General features: G+C 44.7%; 1 protein-coding gene across 3 annotated transcripts in view; it reads right to left on the reverse strand.

The window, feature by feature from the left end:
* BACH2 (BACH transcriptional regulator 2) overlaps positions 1–26,884 on the reverse strand; it is a 196,470-nt gene that overhangs the window by 79,351 nt on the left and 90,235 nt on the right. For all 3 annotated transcript variants that reach the window (XM_076333234.1, XM_076333235.1, XM_076333236.1), the window contains exon 4: positions 7,990–8,141. The gene's annotated coding sequence lies outside the window, so the exon portion shown is untranslated. The remainder of the gene's footprint in view (positions 1–7,989; positions 8,142–26,884) is intronic.

Below are 26,884 nucleotides of genomic sequence, written 5' to 3' on the forward strand. Positions count from 1 at the left end.
TGACATCAAACCGAGAAGCTTGACGTGCACAGGCACACTCATTCTCTGGAAATGCCACGGCTACTTAATGAGTGAAGCTGGGACAGCACCAACCCTTACACCACCAAGTTACGAATTTCCCTGCACGCGCTGACAACATCTCTCTTTAATGTTTCTCTTGGCCATGAGCTGACATATCAATTAATGTGGTCAGAACAGATTTAGTAGCTCAAGATACTGCAACTAATTTAGTGGATTCCTAACCGGTGCAACTACCTGGAAAAGCTACCGAGGCAGCATATTTCAATACCGTCACCCTAAAAACCAAACCAAAAGGATTTTACATGCCAAATGTTAACCCTCAGAATTTGTTTCTTGATGCTCAGCAGATTTGTATAGATTTCCTTTTTTTTTCCCCCTTCTTTTTCTTTACCAGAAGATGAAGTTCTGGATCAACAATTCAAGTTACACCAGTGAAGTTTTGGAGGGCTGATTTTAAAGATCTTTCAGTCCCCTCCAAAGCTGCTTTTTCCAGAGAGCAGAACAATTCTGCTTCCAAAATTCCTTCATCACCACCTCTCACTTATGCACTTAAGCCTAACTCCTTTTTTTTTTTAAATAAGAAGTTGATGAATTAACATAGCTAGACCACACCGCAAGTAAACGCTGCCTCTCCTTCCAACACAGACCCATTTACAAGCATTTAAGCCTGGGACTCACCAGACAGAGCCGAAGCTGCAGGCGAGCCAGTCATCAGAGCTAAGAGAAGGATTATGCTTGCTCTACAAATTCTGAAGCATTTGAATCTTATTTTTAGTTGTACACAAAGGGCAATAAATGGAAAATCTTATTGTAACCACCACTTTTTCATGGCCACCCACACTTCCAACACCTACAGCAAAAGTATATAAATGCAAAAACCCCAGAACTCATGGCTCATCTGAACAAGGGATGCAAACTAGCTAATTGCTGTTACTTTTTTTCCAGTTTGTATTTAGAGTGCTATTATATTCTGGTTAAACATCAAGGACAGCTATTTGCATGCCGTGCGTATCTACTGTCAGGGATCCTGCTGGATTTTCATATATTTAATTAATTGTTTTCTCTCAGTTACCTGGTAGAGGCTTCTCTAAGTTAGCTGACCACTGACCGTTTTTCAGATGATGAAATGGAGGAGGTGCCTCTCCCTAACTCTGTTTCTCCCCACACTGCCCAAACTACAGAGGTACAAGGAGTTAATGCTTCACTTACCTGTGAGAAATTATGCTGAGTACTCTACCCAGAAACTGGTAATTAAAAAAAAAATCCCTTTACACTCATAATAGTAGAAGAACTTCAAACAAATTGCTGTCAAGGATGATTTCATTGTGTTTAAATACACTTTACTTCAAGTCACTTTGCAAATTACTCTTTAATTTTATACCTAAAACTCCCATGTCTACTACAATGCTAGTTTACCCTCCTGTCTGTCCTATGCCTGATACTTTCCATTTACCGAAAGCAACACAAGCATGAACCTAATTATCATCCAAAAACCTGCAGAAAGCTAGCCCAATTAGCTGAGTAAAAAAGAAATAAAGAAAAAAGGTCTGTCTTAAGACCAGGCTCAACAAGAGTATAGGTGATGCCACATCTGGAGATGGGGAAAGGAGAGTGAACAATCTCATGTCTTTAATTACCTTGCTGTCTCTGAAAATGCAAGTTATTGTAGCCAGAAAAGCATCCACGACAACACTTTTACTTCTCAACTCTTTGCAAATCATAACAGGAAACACGTCCCGTAAGCTAACGATCAATATTTACCAAAATAATTTAAGACAAAGTGCCAGCTCTGGAAAAATGTACCTTTACCTGCCCTTGCTCATTAATAGCCTGCTAGACCCAATGGCCCGTCGCCTTCCCGCAGCCCCCGGCAAGCCGAGTGCAGAGCCGGCCGCTCTCAACGCACGCCGCTGAAATCAGGTGTGTGCTTTTCTGGCAAGGATTTAGGTCGTAGGACCCATGTGCTGAACATTGCAGAAGCGCGGGTATCTAAGTATTATGAAAATAAATGGGTCATACACCACTGAGCTAACAACCACACCACCCCCAAGCCGGGCGCTGAATGACTATGCAGGGCTCTGCCACAGGGAGAGGACAGGGTGAGCCAGCAGTGAAAACAAAACTGATGTGGTGAGATGGATTTTACTTTTCACTGGTTTGGGTTACAGAGAAAGTTGATCTCACCATCACCATCTCTCAGTCTTTTCTTTAAAAAAAAAAATAACAGAGCAACATGCTGGCAGGTAAGCCGTCCTGTGGAGGTGGGCTGGCATCTCGCGCCCCGGCTCCCCGCCCCGGCAAGGGGAAGTGCTGTCGGTCCCAGGCGGAGGGAGGGTTGTGACTCAGTCCCTCGGGCTGACACATGCACACACCAGGGCTGTCACCTGCCGCAGCAAAAAATAAAAGTCCTCGCCACAACACGGCGGCCACGTGGGAAACGCCAAGTAAACAGATCAATGACACCGCGTGCCCACGCAGCCTGTCGCACCACTGGGGTGATTAACAAACCAACCTGTGGTCAACGGCAGCAAGGGGGAGAGGTGTCAGAATAATTCGATTTCGTACTGCATGCTGTACTGCAACAAACACCACTGTCCTCCTCTGTCATACCAGCTAACCACAGCTAAACGCAAGCAGGATGCTCCTCCCGGCCGTACGGCTCGCAGTCACTGCGTGTCCCTGGATGGGGATGCCTCCGGCACGGGGCTCTTAGAATCATAGAATCATAGAATCATTGAGGTTGGAAAAGACCTCTAAGATCATCGAGTCCAACCGTCAACCCAACACCACCATGCCCACTAAACCATGTTCCTAAGCACCTCATCTACACGTCTTTTAAATACCTCCAGGGATGGGGACTCCACCACTTCCCTGGGCAGCCTGTTCCAATGTTTCACCACTCTTTCAGTAAAGAAATTTTTCCTTACATCCAATCTAAACCTCCCCTGCCGCAACTTGAGGCCATTTCCTCTCGTCCTATCACTTGTTACTTCGGAGAAAAGACCAACACCCACCTCGCTACAACTTCCTTTCAGGTAGTTGTAGAGAGCGATGAGGTCTCCCCTCAGCCTCCTTTTCTCCAGGCTGAACAGTCCCAGTTCCCTCAGCCGCTCCTCAGAAGACTTGTTCTCCAGACCCCTGACCAGCCTCGTTGCCCTTCTCTGGACACGCTCCAGCACCTCAACGTCCTTCTTGTAGTGAGGGGCCCAAAACTGAACACAGTATTCGAGGTGCGGCCTCACCAGGGCCGAGTACAGGGGCACGATCACTTCCCTACTCCTACTGGCCACACTATTTCTGATACAGGCCAGGATGCCATTGGCCTTCTTGGCCGCCTGGGCACACTGCCGGCTCATGTTCAGCTGGCTGTCGACCAACACCCCCAGGTCCTTTTCCGCCAGGCAGCTTTCCAGCCACTCTTCCCCAAGCCTGTAGCGCTGCATGGGGTTGTTGTGGCCAAGTGCAGGACCCGGCACTTGTCCTTGTTGAACCTCATACAGTTGGCCTGGGCCCATCCATCCAGCCTGTCCAGGTCCCTCTGCAGAGCCTTCCTACCCTCGAGCAGATCAACACTCCCACCCAACTTGGTGTCATCTGCAAACTTACTGAGGGTGCACTCAATCCCCTCATCCAGATCATCAATAAAAAATTCTCTTGGTCAGAAACAGCCAGAGAGGGACATCGGCTCACTGCCCACACACGTGTGCATGCACAGTCGCTGTGCGTGAAGCTACACCAGCGCTTTTCAGACCATACTGAAAATATTTGTCCAGAGATATATTTTAATTTTTTTTAAAATATATTTTTATATATATAACATATATTTTAAAAAATATATATTTTATTTATACACACACACACACATATATAAAAAAATAAAAAATATATTTAATCAACAGATATATTTGTAGCAAACAGTTACAAAGCCATCCCCAGCCACCCAGGCTGAGGGTGCAGCCTGCCTCAGGTACAGAGGCAGTGATGGTGCCGAGGAGCACCTGACCACACCGAGGGACCGACGCAGTGCCAGCAGTGGTCAATGGCTTTATGTATTCTCAACAGGGGGGCAGCAGCAGGAGTAACCAGATTAATTAGGGACAAACAAGATTTCCCCTAGATTGTAGGAAAACGCTTTTTGGCCGTTGCAAGTGCGACACACAGGACAGGATGCCACGGGAGGTTGTGAAGCTCCTCAGGGCAGGCGATGTTCCACACAATGGTGCTTGAGGTGCAGAGCCCTGCTATGCCGGTACTGTAAAATGGGTACGAAAATGCCTTCTCCACCATAAAACTGGCACTCCAACAGGAAAACGTACCAGAAAAATAATGAAATCCAGATACGGCCACATCTCGCATCAAAATCCTGTAGGATAAAACCACCCGTGTCCTCAGCTACGGCCATGGCACTTTGGAATTGGGTTTGGTGCCGAGATTTAGGAGTGTTTGGTAAGTAAATGTTCAAAGGGATGTGACTTCACCTTCAGAAATCTGACTTCCTTCTTAATCCGATCAAGTTACCTGACCTTTCAGTGCAGATTTAAAAAAAGATACATTTTTCCCAGGCTGCGGTGGTAGGCGAGTGACAGACATTTGATCACCAAAATCTGCATCTTAAAATTTTACATTATTTACATCTGCCTACAGATGGTGGAAGGACAGATTTCAAGAAATCTTATTTTAAAAACTTTGAAATATTCTGAAGAACTCATACCTAGCAAATATGAAATTTGTGTGCAGAGGTTTCTGAGTTTCGGGTTGCTTTTTTTCTGTCCATGAACAAAGCACTTAAAGGCCATTGCTGAATTCTCAACACTGCATAAGCAGTACAAATTAGGACAATGTATTAGACACAGAATGCCACTGATTAGGATGTTATTTTTCCCTCTTTTAAAAAGAAAAGATACAGGGATAAACCAAAGTGAGAAATGTGAGCAGAGCGTGGAAATTGCTGGGAATTGCCGCCCGTCTCTGCTGGGAAGCCAGCAGCCCTGCCCCAGCATCTGCTCCAAGGCACGGCCACGTCCCCAGCACCCGAGCAAAGCCCCATTCGTACGCTGCCATTAGAGATCATTTGGGATAACAAACTGAGCCGTGCAGCGAAGAGCACAGCTTCTCCCTAATTCCTGTACTCCCTCATTATAACATACGTGGTCTAACCATGATTAATTCCCAGGGGACCTGGATAAATGTTTTTTTAATCTTGACACATGCACTGTAACAGGGTTTTGCAATCTGCTCCGTCAGAACAAGGAAGAAACCTTCTGCTTTGAATTCAAACATCAATACGTATTATTTTTATGGAGATCACATCAATCAGCATCCTAGTAGTATTATACAAACTAAGTAACATTGGAAGGCGGGGGAAGGTATGCTTGTTTACTAAATACACTGCACCCTGGGAAAAACAAGAAGAATATGGTTATTACAGCTGGGTCAACTTGTGCAACTGCTCTTTCCAACAGGGCTAATTAACAAGGGAAAGTTCGCTTCTTTCTATGGGAATTGCTATAACAAGGTAATTGTTACAAGCAGTTTGTTATCCAAAAAAAAGCCAGACAGCAGGAAACACTGAGAAATTAAGTTAGCAACCGGCAGCTTGCCCTCCCATCTACCTCTGCCAGACCAGATCTGCATGCACAACAGGTGCAACCCCAGCCAACAACCTGCGAGGCAAAACACGTGTTTTCCAGGAGTTAGAGCACAGATCACAGTTTAAACGTTTGGCGTATCTCGAGCACCAAAAAAAACCCAAACTGAAAAAAAAAAATAAGGAACGCACATATTTGATGACAGCTCCTATATCCTTACACTGGTACTCAAGTTCATTTGTCGTCAGACATGATCTTACTGATGGAAACAGGGACTTCGGATTATCTGCAGCACAAGAAGCAGCAGGACAAATCTTCCTATACACTTCTTGGAATGAGAGGGGTTTTTTTCCATTTATGTCCATTCAGTTTCTGGCTGCTTTTTCTAGTCTGCTAAGAAGGATGCCATTTTTAAAGTTAGTTCCTCTGAAAGGGTTTTTAATAGGGAATTTGCAAGATGCCTAATGATAAGCTTTTCAAACATCATGAGAAAAGCTTGCAAAAAATTGTGAGTAAGGCTTCCAAACCTCATGGGAATGGTGCTAAGTAGGACTAATGAACAACGAGTTGTTTCTGCCTGCCTAGCTGTTACAACTCGCATTTTCAAGTTTTCTTCCCTTAAGACAAGCACTAGAAACAAGTTTCAAGCCAGATCCAAAATTCTCCTGTAGTCAGATGATTCCTGCTATCAGGGTTTGATTAATAACTGTAGCATATATTGCCAAGCCCACAATGAAATAGCAACACTCTCCCTTTTTCGGAAAACAAAATCAAACCAACACCTTGTAAGGCCTCTGACAGCGAATTCTGTTACTACCCAGCCTTTCTCCATTGCCTACTACTTCACTATTATTTTTGCTGATATTCATCACACCAGAAAAAATTTTCTCCTCTTTAAAAACTGAAATTCCATATGCATTAAAAAACCTTGTCCTCCTTTTGGAATAGACTTTTCTTGTTTAAATAATACTTTTAGTGTCACATAAGCAAATAAAGTACCTCAAATGAAGGTATATTTCTAATATAAACTCTTCAGTTCCAAAATACTCCTATTTCTTTAGAAGTAGTATTACAAATCAGTTCTGAAGATTAAAAATGGTGTTAGTAAGCATTCAAGAAAAACTGACCAGCAATGAGTGCTGTGGTTGGCTTCTCTGCCCTGTCCTGATTAATCATTAAACTGTCTTGTATGAATTTGTTACTGCACTGAACGAACAAGGGCAGGAACATGCACAGTGCCACACTGTGAACCACAATTTTGTATTATCTCTGGCTCAGGTGGCCTTTTGCCAAGCTGCTCTATACCACCATCCGAAAGATACAAAACTCCTAACCACAGCAAGATCTGGTTTTATTTAAAAAATTAATGCAATGAAGTTGTGCTCAAGCCTTTTTCCAAACTTGGCAACTCTGCGGTGTCTCACCCCCTGGACAGCACAGACCACCACATCCATGCCATCCTTATAATGGTCCAGAGGCTTCTTCCACCTGCAGATCCATCCCAGAATTAGGGTTAGAACCGCTGACAAATTAAAAAGGGTCAAACCAATTTCTCCCCTCTAGAATAGCCCACCGATTCCACGCCAGGCTGATGCTATGCGAGGTTTCAGAGGAGGGTTTAGCCATGATGGAGGAGGAAATGTGTGCACAGCACCACAGCCGCTCCCCGTCTTGGGAGGAAAACTCAAAGCATACAACACGCACCAGGAACTACTACCCAAACTGAGGAGATAGGAAGGGGTCTGCAGCCCCCTCAATCCCTTTTGTTCCTAGTAGATCTGTGCACGGCTTTCTCCACCCTCCTACAGCCAGGTGGAGCTGCTAACTCCACCTGGAAGGAGCTGGAGGTTGCAATGAAAATACTACTGATGTTTAAAGAGCCTTTGGGGGCAGCAGGCTGAAAGGAGAAGCAGCGCCAGGGCTCCTCTGAGGGAAGTATTCTGGAAACCCCAAAGGAGGAGGATATGGGGTTTATGATGGGAAAAATACAGGGATGCCTGCAGTCCTGCTGAGCAAAGGATGGCCTCCAAACTTGCGCGGAGCATGTGCGGCTTCAGCAACGCTTACCCAGTTGTGGAGAAAAACAAAGCATAATTAGGGGGATGGGGTGAAGAGAAGCTATTTTAAGTACTTCTCGCTATAGTTTACTATGGTAGCAGAACACGTAGAAAAGCCTTCAAAATGACAATCACCATTTAGGTTAAAAAAGCAAGTAACTACTTCAATAACAATTTATTCACCACCTAATGTTTGCTGTTGAATTACAGCTTTTACAGTATTCTTCTAAAGTATGATGTTTACTGCCTCCACCTTGCCTCCCCAAGACCTTTTTTTTTTCTTTTTTTTCTTTAAATAGAAAGGAATTTGAATCATGACTTACATGTAACTTTTCTAGGTTCTGTGCTGGCTAAAATGTTCTCACGATGCAGGGAACAGGATCAATGGAGAAATTAAGAGGCTGCAGCAATCCATTAAGAAGTGGCCCTCCAAAGCTTTGTAGGGCAATGTTCTGGCAACTCAGTCGATAGCAACCTAAAATAAAATAAAGGCAGGCATTAAAAAATTTAAGCACTGAATCTTCACAAAACCCCTCTTTCCCTCCCCCCCCCCTTCTAATTCTAAAAACAGTTTGGGGGCCTTTTTTTTTTACACACAGGTCTTCATGTCAAACATGACAATTACATTATGCCCATTACATACCTCCTCTTACCTTTAAGGTGTAGACACCTTACAACAAAGACTATGTTTTTCTTGCGTTCGTATAGCACCCAGACATATGAGGCCCCTGAGAAGAACTACAGAACAGATAAACTAACACTTCTGTGATTATTCTACCAGATCATACTGCAGGCATGTGCATACTTATGCACACATACTAAGAAATTCTTCAGTATGAGGGTGGTAAGACACTGGAACAGGTTGCCCATACAAGTTGCGGATGCCCCATTCCTGGGAGCGTTCAAGGTCAGGTTGGACAGGACTTTGAGCAACCTGATTTAGTTGAAGATGTCCCTGCCCATGGCAGCGGGGTTGGACTAGATGAGCTTTAAATGTCTCTCCCAACCCAAACCATTCTGTGGTTCTATGAAACTGCGCATCACACCAGAAAGGTGTTCCACCAAAACTAGCAAAATGATCTAACAGACTTTAAATAACAATTAATACTGGCTTTTGTCAAAGCTTTGCTTTGATTATATCAAGGAATTTAAGTCAGGAACATAAATTTGTTCCTTTGGTTCCGCTTTATTCTGGGGAGCTTCAGAGAATAAACTCCATCAGTGTAGTTCGGTATCCCCCAGTTAATGCAATGTGCGTCATACTCCTCTGTCCACCCTAAAGCAAAGCTACCTGTCACGCCAGTCCATGTCAAAAGAAAATTGGAGAGGGAATAAAATGTTCATGCGGCAACAGCAAATTCATCGTGCTGCCACTGCCATGCAAGAGGCTTGGGGCTCAGTCCCTGGAGCAGAGGCACTTTGGGACAGGGAGGGCTGCTGAGAGCAGAGCTGGGGCCGGGGGGCTGGAAGAGGGCAGCACCCGAGTCCCAGCATCCCTGCATGGTCCAGATCCCACCCAACGCCCCATCCCAGCTGACTCCAAAAAGCCTTCCCCCATCTACCAAGGAAACGGTCGCACTCTGAAGTGGTTGGGGAGGAGGGTGGGAAGGAAATACTTGTGGAAGGAGAAGTAATTAGTTTTAAGTTACAGGGATTTTCAAGTTGAAGTTTTCAAGTTGCCAGTGCCCAACACTTTACTGTTTTCCTGGAAAAAACATTTGAATGCTTAACTACTATTTACTTGAATAAAGCTGGCAATTTGGAGTGGAAAGGAAGATGATTTGCTTTTGAACAGAAGGGGACAGCAGCAGTACAAGCAGTGGCATGTATCTATCTTCCCAGGATCACTGCAAGCGCTGTGCCTGCAGAATTACCACAAACTAAAGCTAGATAAAGGGGGAGATGAGGGAAGGAAAATAAAAACCAAAAGTTTAGATGTTTTTAAAAACTACCATTATTTTTCTGAAACTTGAAAAATGAACTCTTCAGTAAAAACTTTGGTTTCTCAAGAAATGTCTACTGACTCCATAAAAAAGTCAAAAAATAACACAAAGCAGTGCAAATGAAAGAGGTATGGTGGTCGTTTTTTGTAAGTATGCAGTTCCCGGTAAAAAAAGTTCAATACTTTCTGAGCACTGATGCTACAGCATTTTACTCCCAAGCCTTGTAGAGATCTGGATCACTTATGAAAAGTAGGTTATTCCTTCTAGACGGCACCCTCCTAGATGATTTACCAACAAATGCTCAAAATACTGCTACCTTTAAGGATTACCTATATGGGTACTTGAAAAGAATCATGAGGCTATGGTAGGAACACAATGCTTGTGTCTCTTCAGTTTATATAATTTTCTCCAACTGGGCATAACATTCATTGACAGACTGTAAGAGAACCAAATATTTATGGTCGCAAATATACATTATCTAAATTGCCTATAAAACTAAAAATACAAACTCCAAATCTGTTCAGTCATAAATCACTGATAGAACAAAAATAACTGTTGCTTACTCAATGGCCAAAGGAATAAAACCAGGGAAGGCTCTGTGTTTTCAAGGACAAGTTAGTTTTCTGAGCTAAAATTGCACTTGCCACAGCATATCAGAAGGAAAGCAGAATAAACAGAAGTGGGGAACAGGGAAATAAGAAAAAAAGGGGTGGGGGGAAGGAAGACTTTCAGTGCCACGCTTTTCTGAGAAGGTGTGATTGATGTTCGCTGCTGTAGAAAGCATAAGGCTGCATCCCAAACATTTCATTCCCTTCTGCAACTGTCTCACGCCGTATCTCGCCCCATGTTCCCTAGATATTCTTGCCCTACGCAGGACGATCCAGCCAGCATCAGGTTTTAGACATGATCTGAAACATGAAAGCAGGAATCTCTCTGCCCAGGGGTCAGCTTAGGGTAGAATGAAACCTAAACCCCCGCCCACGCTCAACACGAGGGCTTCTTCATGCTTTCCATTCGGTAAAAGGATTTTCTTTCTGAAACAGGCAAATTATTAAAAGCAAAACTGTTGCTACAGCTGTAAACTTACAAGGAATACATGACAACTGAGCTTATATGAAATGAAGAGCCAACAGTACATCTACCAAAAAGGAGTTTCAGCATTTTAACACGCTGACCGGCCAGGTTTACAGCATGGGAAGAGCTGGATCCTAGGCAGGGGAAGATGCACTCTCCACTCCAAGGCTTGCTCACATAAAGGTCTCGGTTCTCAGCACTGACCTGCACACGTGGGTAATCAGTTATAGGATCACAAGAGGCCACAAAATCATTGTTCAATGTCAATTTGAAGACCCAGCTTCTGGAGTTGTGGGGGGTGCAAGGAAACTTTATCTTTATTTTAAAAAGAAGCATCTGCTTTCACAGCTGCATAGAAAGCTAGAAAAATAACAATACTTCAAACCAGACATTATAAGATGGTTTTTTTTAGACTTACATTGTTTAACAACCTCTTGTAAATTTTTGAACCAGGTTACCTTTTTTCCCCCTTTCTGAGAGCTTCCAGTACTGCTTGGCAGCTCAAGTTAGCACTGAAGAATGCAAACATAAAGGAAGATGCACCAGACACCACAATTGGCAGAAGGAAGCATGAAGCTAAAAAAGTATTTACTTCAAGAAAACATCTTCCAGCTTGGATTTCTGTTATACAGAGGGTACATTTCAAAGAGATGTTTTGTTGTTAATGTAAAATAATGAGAGCTTTGATGCTTAAGAGGAGGAAAACTGGTAAGTTCTTCAGTTTGCAATGAACAAACCAAGAAAGAGGATTTGAGAAGAGTGCGATCAATGTACCTGGATGTTACTCCAGTTAGCATGAGAGATGTTTCAAACACAGCAAATCGTGTAATCATGCTCAAGAAAACCAGAGAAGCTGGGTGGACAATGAGGGAGGTGAGCAACGAATACACAGCTGGGTTAGCAAACACACCAATGTTCCACAACAGGCACGTAAAATTAGGGCTAAGTAAAATGAACCCACACGACAAGATGAGTTGGTGAGCTTCTCACAGACACGGACAGGAGAAAAAAAAAATCTAAGGAAGGCTGCGCACCAGCAAGCAGGAAGAAGTGAGCACAGATGTGCAAACACAGCTGGTGTTTTCTGAAGCAATGCCTCACTTGGTGGAATGCAATGCTTCTTACACAAACATGTGCAGAAATTCGTCCCAGTGAAGTCAAGGATCCCAGGCTGTTGCATGCAATACCATCACAGATTAGTAAATGTGTTTTCTTTATGTTTTGTGTGTTTTTGAGTGAAGCTGAAGAATATTTCTTTCTGGTTGAAACAGCTTCATTGGAACATTTGTAGCTTGCAACTGCTTGAAGGATTGCCTGAGGTTGAGAAGGCATTTGCAAGGCTCCTGACATCTAGTGCAGGATCTCTCCCTGAAATCTCTAAATTAAACCCAAGATGATATCAATACCTGTGTCAGAAAATATGCACGGCCTGGCTTCACTATCAGTGCATTTATTTTCCTCCTAATAACCTGCTCGGTTCTTCCAAAGAGAAGGAACATGCTCATCCCTCACTCCTGCTTGTGTTCACGTGCACTGTTTGGCCAGGGGCAGCCAAAACCAGGAGTCTGAAGGGCACAGCAGCTTCTTCCCCGGTGCCCAGAGGTGGGATGCAGACCACCACAACCGAGGAAGTATGGACCAGAAGCATGGAGGTACCCACCCAGGACCGCGAGGACTGGCTCTGCAGCGTGTCCCTATCTGGGAGAGCTGTGTCAACAGCCAGCCGAGATGAGATTGAGCTGTTCGTTCAGATAATGGCAAAACCACGTGAGGAATCAGTCTGGCTAGAAACCATGACTGAAGTCATCAGGAGAAGCAGCAAGATAACCACCGCTGACTGACTGAAGGGGAAGGCAGCTGCTGCTGCCCTGCGCTGGCCAGGGAAGCGCTCCAGGGTCTGCAAACTGGATTTCCCCATGCTACACTTAACAGCACCAACTGGGCTTAAACGGAAAACCCTAAGAGGAGCTGGGGGATGTGTGTGGGAGTAGTTTTTCCACCCCCTCTTGTCTTCTGGTTGCAGTTAACTCTGTGACACATCAACCAGGCTGGGCTAGGAGAGGTGGGAGACTGCAGTTCAAGAGCATCACCACAGGAACTTGTAAATCTTTTTATGTAAAATTTGAATGACTTTATCATTGGAATATACTCAACTTAAAATAAAGCCACCGTTGAAAATATTTTATCTTGGTGGTATGACTCATGAAAGAATGGCTAGGTGTAAAAGGAAAGTTAATATATGCTGTGAGAAAGACCCCCACACAACAACATTATCAAATGACACAAGATGAATATTTATGCCCCACACAAATGCGCAAAAATCACAGCCTAATCCTTTGTGTCAGATCTGATGAAAATTCAGATATCTGGCTTATTTCTCCTTAAGGACTAGAGATTTTGGTTAATACACATGCAACCAGGAGAAAGTAAGATGGTTCAGTGATGAGGATGAAATCGCTGTCCTTGAGCCTGGCATCTCAGAAGATGATACCAGACTAGCCAGCGCCTCGTCTCTTGGGTAAGGATGCTTCCCAAGGTGGCACGAAATGACGCAGCTCACTGGGTTTATGCTCTGGGACTCCTGCCCCAATGCATGTGAACCATGAGAACGCACGCCTGCCCTGCCAAAAGGATGTTCCCGCATTGAACGATTATCACAGTCAGACTTTTACTGCCGATTTCTTTTAAAAAATGCAAATCGAGAAAACAGTTAACATACAGAACGAAAGAACGGGCCACAGTCAACCACAAAAACTCCCCATAAGGTTCAGCATGTGGGAAACAGATAAGTAAATGCTGTGAAAGATGAACAATATTTAAGTATTAACACAAATGTTTTTTTTGGGAGGGTTTATCTGGCATCTCTACCAGTTTTCCTCCAAGCTCTAATACAAAAATAACTACATCTAACTGCAACTGGGAGAGATGGCAGCAGCTCAACATTACTCCCTTCCTTTCTCTGTACTCAGAAAAAAAACCTACCGTCTTACAACATCAGACCAACTAATTTTCAGATGATTTCAGATCAGGGTGAAGTCAGCCATGCATTTGCCAGCTCAGAAAGTTCAGTCCGTGATCTCATTTTCATCAGCCTGTGAAATGAGGACATACATGTGCAACATGAGGGCAGGAGAAATAAAGCTTTTCTCCGAGCTGTACAGCTGGTCCCCCATGCTCTAGCATGAAGTGAAAGAGCTATCCTTTAGCTCACATAAATGCTGAATGCAACAGTTGAGCATCAAACTATGAAGCAGAGGGAGCCCAGGTTTTGAGCTACAGCAGTGGCTGCTCCAAGTGAATGGAGAGGTGCTACAAAAAGCCAAAAGCCAAGAGTCATCTAGCTCAACCTATTGAGCTCAATTCCTCCAGGAACCCACCTCCCCCTTGGGTCACCAACCCCACCAAGCAGAGGTCAAACGCTGCTCCTCCCTCTCCTGCAGAGGTAATCTCCATCTGCTTCCGCAGAAAGAAGCAAGAAGAGCCATGGCGTGCACAGCAGGACCCATTCGCCTCATTCGCACCCATGCCAATGGTCTACCAGAAGCCTGTGCGAGCTGTGGTGGGGCTGAGAGCAGAACAATGCTGCTCCTCATGTGAAGGGCCTGCTTCTCCTTCTTTACACTCACACCAAGCAGGGGAAAGTTGTAAGACCTGAACGTGTTTTGTGGGTTATCTTCACTCGTTCTAATGAACAGAAAAAGAGAAAGGCAGAATTGCGATGGGAAAGGGCTTCAAAAACACGTTCCCTGTTGGGTGAACTCAAGTCTGTTTAACAAGAAAAGCCAGAGAGGCCACGCACAGTAATGCTGAGAAAAAGGAAATGGTACTTCATTTTAGCCAGAGTCATAAATCTTACCAGTGAGCCTCTAACGGCAAAACGGTGAGCAGGGGAATTTTTATACACAGATAATTAGTTGCGAGCTGATATCGGGTTTACTGTGCTGTGCACTCCGTGTGTGCAGCGCCTTCTCAACCTGCAAAACACCGCGTAAGGCTCTGGCCTTACCAGGAGGTATGTGGCTGAAACTCCCAGAAACCCTCATAAAAAAACTGACGTAGAGATGGATATTTCTGCTCCACAGAAATCTTTCTGAGGCAAACGCAGAAAGATTTTTTCAACGGGGAAAATGCACCATGCTTATAAAACCACCCCCTCTGCTACAAGGGAGATGGACCAACAGGACACCTTGTCCCACCATTAGCACCCTCATCTTCTGGGGTACCGACGCCACTTGTGGATCCTGCACTGGAGGCAGTTTGGTCAGGAAAAGGTTGACCCACCAAAGCAGAAAAAGAGAATGTGGTTGAGGAAATTCATCAGCCAGCAGCAGCTGCGGAGCTGCTGAACAAGGACTAAAGTCATCTGGGCGTTCCCAACACCGCTGCTGGGAACAAGGCAGCCCATCCGCCAGCGCTTGTTCCTTGACATCTTGCTCTGTTTCAGAGCACAGCCAGGGACTTCCACTAACGACAGATGTGAGCAAAGATTCCACTGCATCTAATAGTCAGACCGCACTTCCAGTCAAAGAAAAGCTGCTTTTCAGTTTCTAGATGAGAGGGTATCCAGGGGACACGTGCCAGCAGCACTCCGGGCGTGCGAGGTGCCGGTGACTGCCCCTGGCACTTCTGATGCTACCTTAGAAGGGCCTGATTTGGTCTAGAGGAGGAGGTCTGGAAGCCTTCATCCCCAAAAGACACCCAACTTACAGAATGGCCCAGAGAGGACAGCAGCTTGCTCCTCTACGACTGGCTGAGGACACCTTGGTGAGCAAGGAGAGCCCACCCTGCCTGCACCAGGAGCTCCGAGGTGGCGCCAAGCTGGAGGAGGGAGCAGTGGCAGGCTATGGCCCCCGCAGGCTGCCTTGGTGCCCCAACTACTTTCTGCCCATCTTCTAACACTCTTTTTCTTCTCCAAACCAGTGCAAAAAGGCAGCCACACCCCATTGCTCGATCACACTCCTCTGCTGGTCCGAAAGAGCTGGAGGCAGGTTAAGGCTATGGGGCAGACCAGCTCCACCACCCCTGCAAGCTTCGTCTGCACGGGGTTAAGCAGCAGCTCTCTTGTGTCCAAGGCTCAGTTCTCTTGCTACCGTATGTTAAACCAAAAGACCAATCTGTATTTACTGTGCTAAACTACAATTATGGGTTTTTTTTAATCATTCAGCCTAATGGTATGCAGCTGCCACAGAAATCTTTGAACACACCACTGGCTCTCTTTGAGCTGATTAACCAGATAAGGAACCGTAGCCAAAAGACATGAAAGGATGGGTCCAAATTTCAAACTCTCAGCTGAGCAAAGAATTTCATTCAAAGGACTGTACGAAATGGGGGGGGGGGCAGAAGGTTCACAACACAAACGAAGGTTTTGTTTACTACTGATATAAACAGCTGAAACACTCTCTGTCGCTTGGTTTAAGAATCAACACGCACCAGCCTCAAAGCGGTGCTGATGGATCTGTGCTGCTGCACTGATCTGTGTGGATTCCAATATTCGTGTCGTGTTTTCTGGGCTGGAATTGAGGGAGAACTTACCAACAAATCTAACTTTACGCTGAAGGAACCTCTGTGTGATACTGAAGAGGTCCAAGACCAAGAGCTGCACCCCTTCACCTGAACTGCTTCCATTCAGCGCGTTTCTTTGGATAGCATAGTAATTTTTTTTTTTTTAAATTCAAGACAGCTCCATGTATTTGCTTTTATTTCTAGCATAATGTTTACTATTCCAATCAGAACATTCTGTAATCTCGTCTAAATGTTTTATTATTAATTGCTGCACCCCCACCACCCCACCCTTAATAATTATCCTCGGGAGAGGTAAACATTTCAACACGAGTTACTTTAGTTAAAGCCATGAATATGCATTATTTATTTATTTAGGTAAACAGTAATTAAGAAAAATCACCCAGACCGTCTTCTCTTTGAAGCGAGCACTACTTCACCAGCCTTGCCATGGGAATTGCAAGTCCCTTAAACACATACATTACTTTGTCCTCCTCCACCGTGATTTACATTTGTGGGCCTCAGACCACGCAACAGCTGCCAGGAAGACAGTCCCTATGTTGTCCAAGGCCGTGCAGCGAGTCCAAAGCATCCAGACTCACTCTCAAGGATGAGCAGCAGGTACCCAGACGTTAGCAGAGAAGAAAGGAGCAACATTCTGAGTGCAGGATGAGGACCAGAATGCTGCTATCTATCACCCAATATGCTGATTTTTAAGTTTTTAGCAGCAAGACCACCTCTACTAACATCAAAACTCTGATGATCCCCCCCTTTGCACTCTCTCCGTGGACAGAGGGCTATGTCCTGACAAACCGAGGGACTGTCACCACCACGGCCTCTCCATGCTAAGCTGGGGAGCAGCCAGCCCCAAACCAATGAGTGTTTGGTGCCGAAGCAGTCAGACAGCCCCCGTTATATATATATAACCTATGATTGGGCAATAAGCAGCTGAGTGACTCCACTCAATTCCCCTGGATTTCTTCCTCAGTATTACACGACCTCAAATATTGCAATATCCCGTCCTGCCTAATACTTCCACCAACTTCTACCACACGCGGTGACAGAATCGGGCGGCACCACAGGCCATGCAGCCACTTACAGGGAACTAATTTTTTTAAACCAAAAAATTAAGACACGTCAGACAGTCCTGAAAAGGATGATCATCCAGCCTAAGGATTGCACCAGCGCTACAAGAGAGGAATCAAAATGTCTCCCAAAGACAAAGGGATTTTCGCAGATCTAAAATTATTAAGTAAATAGATAAAACTGCGGTCTGGGCTTTGTTTCAGTTTTCAGAGCTAATTTCCGGCCACCGTTCAGAGAAATGCTTTGCATTTCCACTTCTGACTCACCCGTTTTAACAAGCGCGCTCGCTGGAATTACTAAGCACGGGATCTGATCAAAACATTTCACTTTCTGAATCGAAGTGCTTTTCAATTTTATCGATGTGAACTTATCTATAAATTTAATGTGGTGACGGACAACACTGGTGGTGTGTGGGTATGGTCCAGGCGGGCAATGTGATGGGTCAGAGGACCCCTCTCCCACTGGGCGCCCGGCATTCCACCGAGGCACGGGGATGTCTCCCAAATTTTGCACAACCGCTCGGCGCAGGCTGACGCCGGTCTCTCGCATCCCGATCACAAAATGACACACGCTCCCAGAGACACATTTAAATGTCGGGTATGAATGAAAAGCATTCCTGAAAAGAATGTGTTATGAAACCGAAAATCGGGGACCGCCGCAGCGCTGTGCCTAAGTTGAGTCATCAGTTCCCCTTACGGCCTAATAATTGACACTGCCTTGATCAGAATGACTGATCCGAACGTTGTTTTGTGTTTGTGTGTTTTTTCTTGTTTTTTTTTAATTAAAAAAAATAGATTTCCTATGTAAACAAGCCGCTTGTCATCTCACAGGCGTGTTTGTATACGCCAGATCACGGGAAACATCTGTCAAAAACAGATTTCGCTCTCGTCAGTCAACTCAGTACAGTCTGAATCAGACTGTAGTACAAAGAAACCAAAAACAGGTCTCGTTACGGAAAGAATACGCTGCGAACTCTCAGTGGAAGCACTGATATTATTGCATTTTCTTGGGATTAAATGCTGCAAAGATTATTAGAAGAATTCTCTCCTTCCCCTGCAGGATCTCTTCCCCCAAAGGAAATCCTGGGAATTTAAGAGCTTCTGTTCTCCCCTCTTTCTGCACTTTTCTAAAATTAAGTATCTTCTAGGAAGATGCGAGAAGAATCAAGGTTCGATGAAACTTCAGAGCATGCTGATTTCCCACCTTTTGACACCGTTACTCGGATAACAGAGTGATTCCCCTTCTGGTGCTTTCAACAAACAAACACTCCCACATGTCTGCATCCCTCAGGTCACACCTCCCCAGAACGATTCATTAATTATTTTCACATCTTCTAAACAGGAAAAGATCAAGTGAGCCTGCAACTGCCTCTAGTGGTGTTTTCTGAAGAAAAGGTGACACAAAACAGGGTGTTTGCTACTACCAGGATAACGGTGATATGAGACAGCCATACTGTGGGTCTTCTGCCAGGGAATCTGCCCTGGAATAGCAAAATCATTAGAACAACAACAACAAAAAAGAAACCAAAGGGAGAAACAGGCGTGAGGCTTTAACAGAAAGAGGATTAGGCTACTCCATTGGCATGAAAATGGAGGAGATGACTGGGGCAGGAGCACCAGGCTCAGTGGGTACCACACGGGTGTCAAGGCTGGGACTGAACACAGACCCCTGTTAAATGGACCAATAATTTACAGATTAAGGGGACAGTATTTGAAACATTTAACAGTGGATACACGGTCTTATTAGAAGTATGTTCCTGGATGGGTAAGAAATTAATGGCCACGTCTGTATTAGCCTTTGTTGGTAGACTGAAACCGCCAGTACTGTGGAGCAGATGTGATGCCCAATTTTTGTGTTTTGCCTGGCAGTAACTCCAGCCTGGTGCTGCAGACTGAGCACCCACCAGCAGTTGGAGCACATCAGCAGCGCTGCTGGAAGCACAACTCTCATATCAGTAACTCATGGGTTACACAGCATGCTACTAATTCTTAAAAACAAGGCATGGAGATAGGAGGAGAACCTCAATATACTTTGGACAAGATGGAGGAGGACCCATCTAAACACCAAGTACTGAGAGTAATAAAATGGTAGGTTTTAAAACAAGAACACAGGCTAAATCCGAAGCTGTAGAGGAGAAGAAATGATGGAACAAATGGCATAAAATGGGAAAAGAAAATTATTTACTGGCTGGAGATGACATTAGATTTTATTTCCCTAACTGTGTAGGTGGCTAGACATGAAGCTAATACTTAGAAGTATCTGCAAAATATTGTACTCTATCTCCTTTGAATGGGGCAAAGTGGATTTAGATGAAAGTCTTGCTTTTCAACGACAAAACATCTTAACGCAAGCAATTTACACAGCTCTTTTGAAATAAGAAATGACTGCAGAGCTACATTTATGAAACAAACCTATGACAATACTAAACAAGATGCAGTCTCAATTGTGATTTAGAAACGATATCCAGAAGCATAGAGCTTTAGCTATATTCAGCACAGAATCCAATGAGTATCGTCAACCTTACAACATTTTTGGGGACTCTCATATTTACACTTTTACTTACATCAGCTATTTCAGAGAGAAATGGACCGACACACTCCCAAAATGTGAGGAGACACACTATTTTGGCCAGATTTGAGAAGGGACTGCACTTAGCGCTGATTTTATCTGCCTGACCTAGGATAACACATGCTTTTGACCGTGACTTTTATGAACTCTTTGAAGTTTTATTATCCCAAGGTACAAGGGTGGCAATACTAAGACAGAGAAAGCAGAGAAAAATTGAATGGGAATTAAAAGCACTTTGCACTCTCAAGCCAGCAAGCGAAAGAATCATATTTGGCTTCATGAGAGCATTGCCAATACTAACAAACCATTTGCCGTCTGGCGCTGCATACCAGCAGGCCGTGTACTGTTTTGATGCTTTATTGTTTTGATGCAAGCTAAGTGGGCAAAATTTGAAGTGTATCTGCCATGGCTGCTTTTTAGTTCATTTTGCACCCACTCCTGAATGTCATGATGGAAAAAATTAAGGCAAGAGGAACAAAGCAAAACAGGGTTCACCACCTCATAAAGAAAGGTACATGTACTTTACATGTCTGTCTAGTTCTCCCTAACAGCTCAACACAAACAGAAAACTGGGGCACTACATGAATTTCTTCTTCAGTTTCATGCCACCTGAAAACCGATGTTTTGTATTGTCACCGTCCCAGTTAACCATCACCCAAAGCAGTACTAAGAACCAGCATGCATTAGGCCAGAATGAAAGCCAACTCCATAACCAGAACAAAGAATGATTTTCTTGGCAAGCTCCCTTCTCTGCTCTTAAACTGTGGCTATGCCAGCTTCAGGGATCTCCGGCACGATCCAGGCTCACCACTCATTCCTGCAAGAAAAATGTTCTCTGCACTCAGTAATTATAGCTTAACTTTGCCATGTGAAAGAGCCTCTCTTTCCAATTCTCATGGCTTTTGGAGGGTTTTTGTGTTTTGGTTTTGACTCATACCACAAAACCTGCCTGTTCTGCCTTGATTACCTTGGTTTATTATTCTCTGCAGTCTTGGCATTTGTTTAAAATTATGTAAAAAATAGGCAGTTGCACAGAGAATGATTAGTACAGCAAGTGCCGTAACCAAGCAATGTTATATATTTTGTTGCTTATGAAGTCAGCGTATCAGAACCAGCCAAATCTATTAGTTTGGTCTGAAAGTATATTTTTCCTTTCCTGCTTGCAACAGGATAATTAATACTTGGAAGAAATAAGGGAGAAAATAAGCATGGCAGTAGGTAAGCACTCCTAATGACATAAGCTCACATTTGGATCAAGGGTTGTGGTTTGGGACCTATCTCTAGGAAGAAAGAATAACAAAGTTTGTGTCTTTGCGTGTGACAAGAACACTTGCCACACTGTCTGTTCAGCTGTCATCCCAAATCACTTATTACCTGTGCCAGTGTCCTTGTCCCACTGAAAAAGTCCGTACTTCTCCCTGAAGCTCTGCAAGCGAAAAATTAAATCTAATGCTTTCCCATTTGTTCAGAGTGGCTGATGAAAAACTCATTAATGGATACTTGGGCAAAAAGGCTCTCTGCAATTACAGCACACAGCTATAAAAGCCAATGCACGATGGCCAGCAAATGTTTCTATGTAGAAATTGGCTTAACGCAGCTTCCTACTTGGTAAATAGTGAGAGGAAATTCTGAATAAATATTTGTTTTCCCGTAATTATTTCTACACTGGGTGAGGCAAGACAGAAGGATGTTTAGGCACTGAACTGATTTCAGGTTTTGTTCTCTGTGCATGATTTGGCCTGCAACGCTATAGGGCTTTTAATCTCATATACCTTGTGGATCCTATTATCATCATCATCATAATGAAACCAGACACAGCTTACTTCCCGTTCCCCCAGCCCGACACCAGCAGGGCATGCTGAAATGAGAGAGTCACTCATGTAAAACTGACTGAAGAAGGCTACCCATCATTTCAGCCGCTTGGCTTCACCTCCCCGCGCCAAACGGTGCCACCTCAAGCTGCTCCTGCCAACATACAGGTCAAGCAGCAGTGTAACCCAAACCATAAGGACCAGAAGACATCCAGTGTAGCCTGTCCATGGGAAAGGCGAAAAAAAGTCCCTGGGTGTTTCTACAATTCCTGTTGCTCTCAGCGCAATTAGATTTTATTGAACTGTAATCCTAGATAAGTATATTGAATCTTACAGCTAAAGTCAATTACACTGCGTTAAATAGCTGGCTTCCTAATTTGCAGGAGGAAAATCACTTCTTCGGTATAAAGCTAAATTAGTTCAATAACTCGTTACTTGTAGCTTGGGTGCAGGGTTGAAACAGCAATGGCCAACTAAGCGGTTGCCATATTTTCAGGCAGCAGTCCCTTGGAGCTGTAAGCAGACCAAATTCCCAGGTTTACCAGTTGGGAAAAGGGATAAGCATGGCAGGCAGAGAAGGGACATCCAGTGTCAGCAGCACCACATCTCAAACCGGCTGTGTTTTCTCATGGCAGGGGACTCTGAGCTAACCAGCCTCAGAAGGGACGAGACATCGCTTTTCCTATAATTGAAAATCCTCATACTTAGAGGTTTGGGTTAGACGCAGCAGCCAGCCTGGAGCTGCACTGTGCCTCTCCAAGCAAGAAGCGGGCTCTTTATTAATCTAAAATGGGATTAACTAGACCAAAATCAATGGGGCTGCTCCCAGGTCCACCAAGGCTTACGCACCCTCTGTCTCTGGAGGGCTCTAAATCACAGCCTTTCCGGCACATCCCCCAGTGCCTGGCACTACCCCCACCTGCCTGCTGCCTTCTCACACACTCTCCACAGATGTCCACTCCTGGCCATGGTCAGAGGCAGGGCTGGCAGACTTCTGGTATGACCCTCGTTTGGCACCTGGGCTCAGAATTTAGGCTGCTGTGTACTGCCATCAACTGGGGTCCGAATGAGAAACCAGAACCAAACCGAACCAAACCGTTTCATGAATGAGGAGAGAGGGAAAGCTGGGTGCAGTGAAATGGTGGGGAAAAATAAACAGGAAAGTAAATTGATGAGAGAGTTACTGAAGAAAAGTCAACCTGCCCAAGACAAAGGCTGGCTGCCATTCAGGAATAAGGAACAAGTAGAGGAGGGAGGACCTGGGAGGGAAGAGCACCTTGTGCCACTTCTGTATCCTACCAGACACGAGCCACGACGGAGAAGAAACTTCACACGGAAGGGTCAGCATAGGGAGAATCAGTGGCAGAAGGAGGTCCAGGTGAGTATGGATCTCAAAGCAAGGCTGGGAAAGCATTTCTGTGGCCACGGGAGGAGGACTGAAATACGGCAGGGATGGGCGGACTACGTAGGTCCCAAAGAGGAGGATCTCTTATTAACGCTGGCAGCTCGGAGAAAGTTGAGGGTCAGGTCAAAGGAAGGTTTGTGAAAGCAAGGCCAAAAAAAGGGAAGGCAGTAAGAAGGTGGGAGGACAGGAAACAGCATGAGCTGTTGTAGCAGAATCAAATAGAAAACAAAACGTGGTTCTGGTCTGAGTATGAACCTGTCTGTACTTTCAAGATCTTGTCAGTGGCTGGAGAAGAGCATTACTAATGTTTGGAAGAGAAAAAGAGTGTATGGGGCTCCACACCCTCTTCCCAGAGAAAAATACTTCCTCTAAGGGGTGAGAAAAGTTTAACTACCAACCCACAGGAGATAAAAGGACACATCAAAAGGCATGTGACTTGTCATTTCTGATTCCTTACTCAGAATTAGCATCAGCACTGGGTGAATTCATATCAAAATCTCTCAAATGAGTATTTGCCTATCAGGGGCTGAGTGGAGGAGCAGAGGGGCTGGAGGCCAACCATGGTGGTGGGCTATCTGGACACCCTCAGCAGGTGCAGCAACACTGTGCCAGCGCACACCTTGCCAGGAGGCTGGGAAGGTGATGGCCCGCTCCCTCATACCACCTTCCTTGACTGCTAGGGTCACCTCCTGACCACACTCAAGCATTCTTCGGTTTCTTTCTAACATGCAACTATATTTAAATGTCAAGAGATCTCTGCATAACTCGGGAGATGACAGAAGCTGCGTTCCTGATCCCGTTGGGTTTGTGTGGGTCGCGTGTGTCGAGCAGACAGGAATGACTCCAAGCCATGAGAAGACAGACTGTGAGGAGAAAGGCGAGAGACAGGGAATACTCCAAATGCCTGCCGCTGCACTGGGGCAGCCAAACACCATGAAGAACAGGCCTGAAAGACTCAGAAAGAAAAAAACCAACCCTTTCTAAGTCTGGAAATCATTTCCTCTACTCTTGAACACTGAAATGCAAGCAGCATGGGTGATTATCCCCTGTGAGGAAGCGCATCCCTCTTGCTTCTAGTCCCCAGGCTGGCTCTCCCTGCTGCAACAGCCACGTCTTTCAGCAGCATCACTAGGCTTCACCCTCACAATGGAAGGGAGGAGGATGATCTCCGCTGCACAAATGAGGAAGTCAGTCATGGGGCAGATGAAGGAGGTTGCCCAGGAACACACCGGAAACCTGTGACCGGGGCGGGGAACTGAACCCAGACCATGAGTTCCAGTTGGGTGCCCAGTCCAAACTGGGTGGCCGACAGATCACCTCTTCTACCGGGGCTTTGAAATTTAAGTTTGGTGGGTTTTTTAATGAATGTGGGTTTTTTATTTGTCTAGCCACTACGTTTCATTTCACTCACACTTCTGCTTTGCAGAAGCTTTTTATTCTGCTGCTTTTTTGTTTTGGCTTAAACACCCAACACAACTGAACATTAAACAGAATTTAACCTTCACTATTTGGTCTTCTCCCCTACCAAAATCAGCCTCTCTCTAGTTCTCACTGTCAAGTGTCCTTTGTGCACTCTGTGCTCACAACTATGGCTTCATCAAAACACGAGTGATATTTAGAAGATGTCTTATTCACAGCTTCAAAGAATTACAGCAACTGCTCATGCAAACAGTGGCGTTGTGAGGCAGCAGAGCAGATCTGGTGGGAAAACCAGAGAAAGGAGATGCACAAAAAAGGTAAGTTCCCAAGTAAATGCTCCGATGCTGCTATGCATCATGTCAAAATGAGCAATCGGCTGAAAAAAACCTACCAGTAAGCCACCGCATCAGGCTGCCTAGATTGTTTTACTGGCTTGGCTAATGAATCACTGGGCAAATGTGAGCAATGTACTCACAGCCAGGGTAGTCTTCATGACGGGTGAGAACAGTGTCTCTTCCTTTATCATCATGATCTGTGGTTTAATTGATATTTGAAAATGCCTTAAGATCTTTCAGTGAAAGGCACCTAATATGTATTTCTAAGACAAAATTCTGTGGTATTATACTATTTGCAAGGAGGTCCAACAAGTCAAACCGTTTTTTCATGAAGTAATTCACACTGGCTGAATCCCTTAGAGAAAGTCTCAAGATCTTGAGAGGGAAAAAATAACTAATTTCCACCTGTGTAATAACTAGCACAGTGAGAAAGAAAGAGACTTCAGCTTTTTGTGAGAAAAAGCTGCAAAACCACAAACTTTCAAAAGTGTCCAATATGCTATTTTCAGCTTATCTGGATGCAGCCCAAACTATCCACAGCTAACCAAGGTGCACCAGAAGATTGTCATCATTCCACTTCCACCACAGGCTTTCACTAACTTGTGCCCACTGTTCATCCAAGGCTGTCAAGCCCTACAAAATAACATAAGACTTTTATGCTTAAAGCAGCCGAACAGCTGCAAAAATAACCCTCTAAAAATACTGAATACTTGGTCCCACTCAGCAGCTGGAAAAACAGTTACTGATTGAAAAATTCAGTGTTTGATATTACTTAATAGTTGGGGAAAAACTATTCGTGAATCATAATTAACATTTATTTAACTATTTAAAAGCATGCATCTACTGTTTGAGGCTTCACGGAGAGCCAATATGTGGCCTTCTGGCACCATTAAACAGACTAATACAGTTAAATTGGAAGGACATGAGGCAGAAAGCCACACTGGAATAGCGAATCCTTCAAGGAACTGATATAACTGAGATAGATTGTCTCAGTAGTGTGCGCCCCGCGACACCAGGTACAAACCCGCTCTACCAAACAAGTAGCGACTACCTCAGGGTAAATTAAATAAACGCACAGTTCCAGCTCCTGGCGCGGCAGTGATTCAAACACCATGACATAAAATGAATGAAAATCCAGCACTAATTGCAATAGAGTGAAAAGCTCCCCTTGAAACAGCCGCAAGGCTTACGGGCAACTCCACAGGGGTGCCAGCCCGGGGCTGGGTCGCAGCAGGGCTTCTTGCTGGCCAGTGCTGCAGCCCCGCGCAGGAAGGGACCAGAAGCGCCTGTCCACCCCAGGGGTGCCAGGCTCCTGCCTCCTGCACTGGAACCAACGGCGGCTTGGGTCAGAACTTAAATTCCAGAAGCAGACAGACCATTTACAGGCAGGATGCTGAAAACAAATGTTTTATCTTGTTCTAAATTTCTAATTTTTCTCATTAGAAATTAAATAAACACACAGCATTTATTTAATTTAAATTTTCTTAGAATTTCCTAAGTCCTAATTTCCCCCAAGTAATTCCCTCACTCTTTCTCTGCCCACTTGCCACAGCTGAGGTGTCCCACCACTGACAGTAACCGGGTCCTTTTTTCATCTCATTCACATCCACCCACATGGAATTGGGCTGAGTACCCCATGGGTCCGGTGGGCGCAGAGCAAGGATGAAATGGCAGTCAGTGCATCTGGCAGGTAACTCCTGGCAGAGCTGAGGCAAGGATTTTTTATCCGGCACCTCACCCGGCGAGTGACCCAGGTGTTTCAGTCGACTGCACAGAACAAAAATCCACAAACAAGAAACCTATTCCAAAAGACTGACTCAACTGCTTTACCACTGGGTTTAAAGGGCTCAGTCTTGGGATTAGCAAATATATATTTTTTTAAAAAACTAGTTTACGTACAGCAAATGTAACCTGTAGGGAATACTTTGCAAGGTGCTGAGTAGTGCAAGCAGCTGGTATAACGTGCTTAACTTTAAGTGATTTGAGCCCTAGGGCACTAACCCTCCCACCCTTGCTCTCTGAAGCGACCGTATTATCAGAGGCCATTTCAAGGGAAATGCACTGAAGTCATAAATACT

The sequence above is a fragment of the Aptenodytes patagonicus genome, chromosome 3 (assembly GCF_965638725.1).
Source record: "Aptenodytes patagonicus chromosome 3, bAptPat1.pri.cur, whole genome shotgun sequence".
NCBI lineage: Eukaryota > Metazoa > Chordata > Aves > Sphenisciformes > Spheniscidae > Aptenodytes > Aptenodytes patagonicus.